At 39.1% G+C, this 7,789-nt stretch overlaps 1 protein-coding gene across 1 annotated transcript in view; it reads left to right on the forward strand.

The window, feature by feature from the left end:
* Positions 1-7,789, forward strand: part of LOC107711948 (mitochondrial peptide methionine sulfoxide reductase-like) — a 36,384-nt gene that overhangs the window by 12,781 nt on the left and 15,814 nt on the right. The window lies entirely within an intron of this gene.

Below are 7,789 nucleotides of genomic sequence, written 5' to 3' on the forward strand. Positions count from 1 at the left end.
GCTGAAATATTTGTAGTTGGACAATAAATGTGACATGTAGAATTTTAAACCTACAAGTAAGTCTATTTTTATGATAGCACTGACTGTAACGTGACTGTAATGGGGTAATCAAAATAGCTTAAGACAACTCTGGGCTTTTGTTCTCATTTATTTTCATTTTTAGTGTAGTGAATTTAACTTCTGCTTTAAAAGCCTTATTTTTGTTTTTAGATTGCAATGTTACAATGTTACAATGAAATGTGATTTAACCCTTTTTTGCACATAGTATAAAGGCTTGCATGGTTACATTCACTTTATTTGTTTTCATAGCCTTTAATATGTATTGTTTTGTTGGACAACATTGGGCGGTAAGTGAAATATATATATATATATTAAATACAGATTTTTTTAATCCAAATAAAAAAACGAAAATACAGAGATAGGCCTATATGTATATCGTATATCGCAAATCGGCCAAAAAAAACAGAGATATGAATTTTTGCCCATATCGCCCAGCCCTACTAATTAGGCATACTAGAAACTTCCAGGCAGGTGTGTTGAGGCAAGTTGGAGCTAAACTCTGCAGGACACCGGCCCTCCAGGACAGAGTTTCGAGACCCCTGGACTAGTCTGTGGGTTATCTGAACAACTGATTGACTAGCTGATCTTAAAGGAGTAGTTCACTGAAACATTGAAATCTGTAATTATTTACTCTGCAGAACACAAAAGAAGATATTTTGAAGAACATTGGGGTCCAAATAATATTGACTTTCATTGTGTGGACAAAAATACTTTTTAAATAAACTGTCCCTTTAAGGATGTTCTGTATAATTAGACTGGCTTAGGACGATGTCTACCCAACCCGATCTGATGTGTTTCTTAGGGGGTGTTTGTATAAGATCCATTCTTGCGTTAGAAAACCGTTAGAGTGCAATAGAATGGAATACAAAGCAGAGGTCTCAAGACACGTTTTTTAAAGCTGAAGCGTTTTTAACTTGACACTTCATCTTAAATTGCTTTTGCATACATAGACCAGGTTTTAAAAAATAGACTGCAAGCAAGAACTTACAGCCTTTTATTGTGATAAATTATAGATGGCCAAGAAACATACAGTCTAAAAGGTATAACCTTTTACTGCACAAAACTACCATAGTCCTCTCAAAAAGCCTACAAATTACGAATAATAAGAGAAACATTGCTCAAAACAGATGATCAGAACAGACTATTTGAAGTCCGAGTGTAATTGTCTGGAAATGCATTGTTGAAGCGGTGGTTCTTTAAAAAGGATCAGTTTAGAGATGAGAGGGTTTTAGCAATTTCTACCCAATAAAATACTTTAGAGTTTGACATAACTACAAATATGTAATATTTACAGATATTTATCTACAAACATGTCTCCTGAATGTATGAAACTTGCTCACCTGTATTGACGTCAAAATGTGCAGTTTTAAGCAATATTTCAGCATTTACTAAATGGCATTTTTTGGCCGTGTTTCATGACCCTGCAGGAGTTTGGGTAGAGAAGCATGAAGAAGAGCATGGCCCATGTGCGTGACAGAAGCGTCAGATTGTGTTTTTCGGCGCGGGCCGCTGCACTGTGATTGGCTACCGAGAATCGGGAACGTCTCTGTAGGCTGTTCATCCATGCATGCATAATGCAAACTCCATTTGTCCGTACCCGAACACTCACACCGAATCAACTATGAATCTGTGCACGTGTGTGTTCGCACGTGACAAGAGTGACGCGAGAAGACTGACACAATGATGGCGGATCCAAAGCGCAACTTTTGTTAATAAAACTTTTATTTATTCGTTTAATAGCCTATGATGTGAGAATGCGAGATTTGTTGCTGCTGAGACGCTCTTGCTCTTTCTCTGCTGTCTGTAGAAATTGTTGTTAATTCTTAATTTGGGTACGGTAGAGACATGTTACAGGTTATAATATAATCCAAAAATCATGGCAACATACGATTTTTTAAGTCAGTTTAATAAGTTTAATCAGTTGAAATGACTTTCACAGTCAATTTGATTCAACTTAACTCATATTTAACCGTTGCTTCTTGTCATTGTAGGCTTAGGCTACTTTTTTCAATGGATTTTAATGAATATACTAATTAATAAAATGAATATTATTTATTTTTATTACATATTGTTCATTCATTTATTTTTAACACCGCACCCCCAGCACCCCCATTTTTTCGTGGGCTACACTCTAGGGGGTGCTGCAGCACCCTCAGCACCCCTACTTCCCGCGGTAATGATCACGGGTAAGTACAGTATGAAACCGCAAGTGTGTAAGGTTTCATAGGCTGCATATGTGCACACTTGTTTCCTTCGTGCACAGAGACCTGTGTATGCAGCTGCTGTCTTACAGTTCAAAGGGTTCTGCTTTCAGCAGCATGATTTCCGAATCGTCCAATCACGGCTGGGATAGCAACATCCACAGCCAATCAAACGCTCCCAGCACGCTCCTCTTCGTACCCTGTCTCATACCCAGCAACACTTGCTCTGGCAGAGTCTTTAGGTCATGGTATTGCAAACGTGCGGAAGCTTCACTATACCCTACGCTCGTTTTCTAAAAATATAGGGTGTATTTCATGCCGTCATGCTACATCTTTGGCTGTGCTGACAAAGATAGTACAGGAAGCCGAGGGTGGGGAGAGGCGAGTTGGGAAAATTGGGTTCCTGGATGGATTTGACGAACAGGAAATGACTGAAGCTAGTGTAACAATTATATTGCCTGTGGCAAACCGTAGAGTGGAGAAGTGCAGTGCGGACACACACACACACGAGAGAAACGCGCACACGTATGCATGATCGCCTCAGCAGTTTGTTACTTCCTTGTTTAAGAAAGAACCCCCTCCTTCCCTCCCCATTCCCAGCGGACCCCAGGGCTCTCAGTCTGTCTACAGGATAACAACATCTTATCTTCTCTGTTCTCCTCTCCTCTCCTCCCCCATCCCCAGCTCCTTCTCTCCTCCATCTCTCGCTCCCCCTCACCATCATCCCATCAGCATTTCCGCAGTGACTCCTCATTCTTGTGTAAGGTTTCATAGGCTGCATACGTGCACACTTGTTTCCTTCGTGCACAGAGACCTGTGTATGCAGCTGCTGTCTCACAGTTCAAAGGGTTCTGCTTTCAGCAGCATGATTTCCGAATGGTCCATCATGGTATTGCAAACGTGCGGAAGCTTCACTATACCCTACGCTCGTTTTCTAAAAATATAGGGTGTATTTCATGCCGTCATGCTACATCTTTGGCTGTGCTGACAAAGATAGTACAGGAAGCCGAGGGTGGGGAGAGGCGAGTTGGGAAAATTGGGTTCCTGGATGGATTTGACGAACAGGAAATGACTGAAGCTAGTGTAACAATTATATTGCCTATGGCAAACCGTAGAGTGGAGAAGTGCAGTGCGGACACACACACACACGAGAGAAACGCGCACACGTATGCATGATCGCCTCAGCAGTTTGTTACTTCCTTGTTTAAGAAAGAACCCCCTCCTTCCCTCCCCATTCCCAGCGGACCCCAGGGCTCTCAGTCTGTCTACAGGATAACAACATCTTATCTTCTCTGTTCTCCTCTCCTCTCCTCCCCCATCCCCAGCTCCTTCTCTCCTCCATCTCTCGCTCCCCCTCACCATCATCCCATCAGCATTTCCGCAGTGACTCCTCATTCTTACCCTCCGCTTTTATCTCTTAGTCACTTTCTTCGTTCCACCATCCCGCGTTCCCTCGTTCCGCTAACAGTGAAAGGCAAGAGGGCGGGTTTCTCTCCTCCTTTGTCCTCGTTTTTCTGTCTTACCACTTTCATATTTTATCGTGTCATGTTTTTTTCTTGATTTGCAGTATTTATGTAGCTGCTGCGTCAGAGAGATGCATTAACGCACGATGGCTGACGAAGGCGTTCGTCATACCATTCAAATATAGAAAGGTTGATCTAGATTCTCCTAGGCCTGTAAATGTTAAATCCAGTTTTCCACCTGCCAGTGTAACCTGTGACTGACACCTTTGATGTATATAAACATCGATGCACAAGCTAATTATGTACTGAAACTGTTTGCAGGATCTCTATAATTACGCCGCAACACTCTTGATTTGTCATTGAAAACAAAGGTTATTGGGTTCACGAACACCATTTTGTACACAAGCCACCAAATTGGACTAAAAGAAAAGACTGTTTCTAAATTAAGATCCCCCCCTCGTCTTTTTGGGGTTCAGTCTGCAATGGGCACGTGCCTCTCGGGGGGTGACCTCGACCCCGGCCCCTCCCCAATGAGGGGGGCTCATTACAGTTTGTCAATCAGCTATAGGAGGAGGGGAGAGTAGATGAGAAACGGTTGAAGAAATGCTTCTTTTTTATGTTAAAGGGGGTAGATTTGCTAGCAGAAAACATTTGTTTGTTGAGGAAATAAAGAAACTGAGCTTCTTTTTTTAGACATATTGGACTGATTTGGATGTTTTCTGTTGTTGTTGCTTGATTGAAGGTGCACGCTGTATTTGTACTTTTTTTTTTTTGAAAGAAAAAAAGAAATGAATACTTTTATTCAGCAAGGATACATTAAATTTACCAAAAGTGACAGTAAAAGACCGTAAAACATACCTTTTTAAAATCTTTTTCAAATAAATTGTAAATTGTAATTTCCGATTGTAATTTTGAGCTTTCTATTCATCAAAGAATACTGAAAATATAAATATAAAAGTTTTTACAAAAATATTATGCAGCACAACTGTTTTCAGAATTGATGATAAGAATTTTTAAATATATTAAAATAAAAACTTGTTTAAAAAAGTTTTTAAATTGTAATAATATTTCACAATATTACTGTTTTACTATATTTTTCATCAAATAAATGAAGCCTTGGTAAATATAAGTGACAAATACTACTTTCTTCATCTCTACACTCTCAGGGGAAAAAACGTACAAATGCTGTCACTGGGGCAGTACCCTTTCAAAAAGTACTATATGTATCTGCTAGTCTAAAGATGGCAGCCTGCACAACATAAACAAAAATTACTGTGTGCCCCTTTAACACAGCAGCATTGCTATTTTATTTTTATTATAGTCTTTGCCTTTAAAATTATAGTATAGTGAATGGCAAGACAGAAAATTTAGAACAGGACTGGGATCAGAATATGGCAATCCGGATTCAAACCTGCATCCCTGTAAGCACAATGGCTCTTACTGTCATGAACATTTGCACTACCCACTGTGCCATGGCTCCGACACTTTGGTTTTGTTTTTAATTTTTCACCATTAGGCCTGAATACCAACAGCAAATATTGATGTTTGCCACAGATTATTTTACAGGTATGGATCTAGTTTTTTACAGTAATATATAGATTACTTATTTTCTGCAAGAAAAATGAGTGTGAGAGAGCATTATTTGTGGTGTACACTTGGTAAAATCCTTTTTAAATCACTTAAATACTAGCAGATACATATTAAAAATAGCAAACACACATACCATATTACAGCACATTTTAAATGTGTATTTTTATTTGTAAGGAGACTGTAAGAATTTGTGTGTGTGCAAAAGAATGAGATTGTGAGCTTGTGTGTATACGTGTGTTACATAAGAGGTGTAAAAATAGAGCAAGCTCTGCACCCCCTCTTAGTTGGCTGCTCTCGCACGCACACTGCTTCACTGTACCCACAGGGCACACACAACAGTGCTCTGAACAACCCCTCACACATAAACTCTCTCTGCATCATACACACTCAGATTCACAAACATACACACACTCGCTAAAGCATCACACATGCACCTTCACACACAAAAGGTGGACATACTCTATCAACTTAGTAAACAAACGCAATAGCCGAACTCTCTTTATAAAATACGAATACCTTACACACATCAGTTTGTGTGCCTTCTTGTCAGCATACATTTGAGCCTCCTCAGTGTTTAGAAGTTGTTTTTGTCCACAGACATTGAGAGGCACTCCGGCCATGGAAACACGAGCCACAGAGTCCATGAGTAAAGCGATAAACACAGCAGACTGAGTTTCAGAGCCATCAGTGTGACACATGATTGACATTTTGTGTGACGGTTAAAGTTTAGCTTTTGAAAGGCATGGTGAGATCTCTGGAGTCAGTCCACGGGCTTCTCAACGGAAACGCACAGAATATTTTCATTATTTACTCACCCTCATGTTGTTTCAAACTTGTATGGTGTTATATACTTTTTCATAGTTCATAGTGACCATGGCCTGAGCTGAACTACAAAAAGGAGTTTACAAAAAAGCACTATGAAAGCACCATAAAAGTGATCCGTATGATTCATGTTCTGATGAATACTGATAAATGGACAATATTAAAATTGTACACTGACACTAAATGCTACAAGTGAATTAAAACATCACAACATTATAATGTATGTCATGAAAAGAAGATGGTCTTTTAGAGATTTGCTAAAGATTATTTAACAATATCTAAGGCTACGTTTACATTAGTGCGTTTTCATTTTAAAACGCATAACTTTTGCTATGGTTACACCTGTTGTTTACACTACTCCGGAGTTTTCGACCCTCAAAAACGGAGACTTTCGAAAACGCTGCAGACCCTGTTTTAGTTTGTAAACTCTGGGGTTGCCTTACAGTTTAAACGGACCAAAAAAGAGATTTTGAAAACAATGGCGGGGCTGCCCACATTCGCTCTGCGTATCCTTGATGACCGTGTAAACAATAACATCATGCTTATTGTTGTACCTGCATGAATGGTCATGTGACATGCGTTTTCGGTTGTGTAGTGTGGACGGATAACGTTTCTGAAACGCAGTGAAAACGCAAGTGTAGACGAGGATCTTTTTCATTTTAAAAAGCCATTTAACAGGCCAGTAAACAGGGCCATAGTCTTGTTAAAGATCAACCAATAAATAAAAAAAAACATTACTGAAAACAGTGGCTGGTAATTTATTTGGTATTTAAGGATTAAATCTTGAATCCTTAAATTAAACTAGTGGCCAATGAACTCATAGTACTGAAAAAATATGTAAATTTTTAAATATTGTAAATATTATTTTTATTATTATTATTATAATGCAAGTGTGACAGAATTTTTTTGGTGAATTATCATTTGGAAAATTCAGTCATCATTTACTCACCCTCAGGTCATTCCAAACCTTTATGACTTTCTTCTTTGGAACACACACACAAATAAAGATATTTTTAAGAATGAGAGTAACTTCTTTTCGGTTCTGCCGAAGAAAGTAAGTTAAAGATTTGTAACAACATGAGGGTGAGTAAATTATGACTAGGGCTGTCGTTTAGCATGTTACATTTACATTTAGTCATTTAGCAGACGCTTTTATCCAAAGCGACTTACAAGTTGTTGTTTTTTGAAAGAAAACAAGCAGCAAATGAATAGAGTGCAAGTCTAAAAGCGACAAGTGTTTTTTTTTTAAGAATAGAATTAGAATAGATAGTGCTTGAGTTAGAGGGTCAAATAAAGATGGAAGAGATGTGTTTTTAGCAGTAATATGAAAAGCCATGTTTCTGAATGACAGAACCTAATGATGCCATGTAGACAGAGAAGAGAAGTGGTCCAAGAGCCCTAAGGCACCCCAGTAGTTAGATGTTGCGACTTGGACAACTCACCTCTTCAAGATACTTTGACGGACCTATCTGATAGGTAAGACTCAAACCACTGGAGTGTGGTTCCTGAGATGCCCTTTGCCAATAGGGTTGACAGGAGGATCTGGTGGTTAACAGTGTCAAAAGCAGCGGACAGATCCAGCAAGATAAGTATTGAAGATTTAGAATCCGCTCTTGCCAGTCTTAGGGCTTCAACAACTGAGAGCAAGGCAGT

Source organism: Sinocyclocheilus rhinocerous, unplaced genomic scaffold (genome assembly GCF_001515625.1).
Source record: "Sinocyclocheilus rhinocerous isolate Xijiao unplaced genomic scaffold, SAMN03320098_v1.1 scaffold2117, whole genome shotgun sequence".
In the NCBI taxonomy this organism is placed as follows: Eukaryota; Metazoa; Chordata; class Actinopteri; order Cypriniformes; family Cyprinidae; genus Sinocyclocheilus; species Sinocyclocheilus rhinocerous.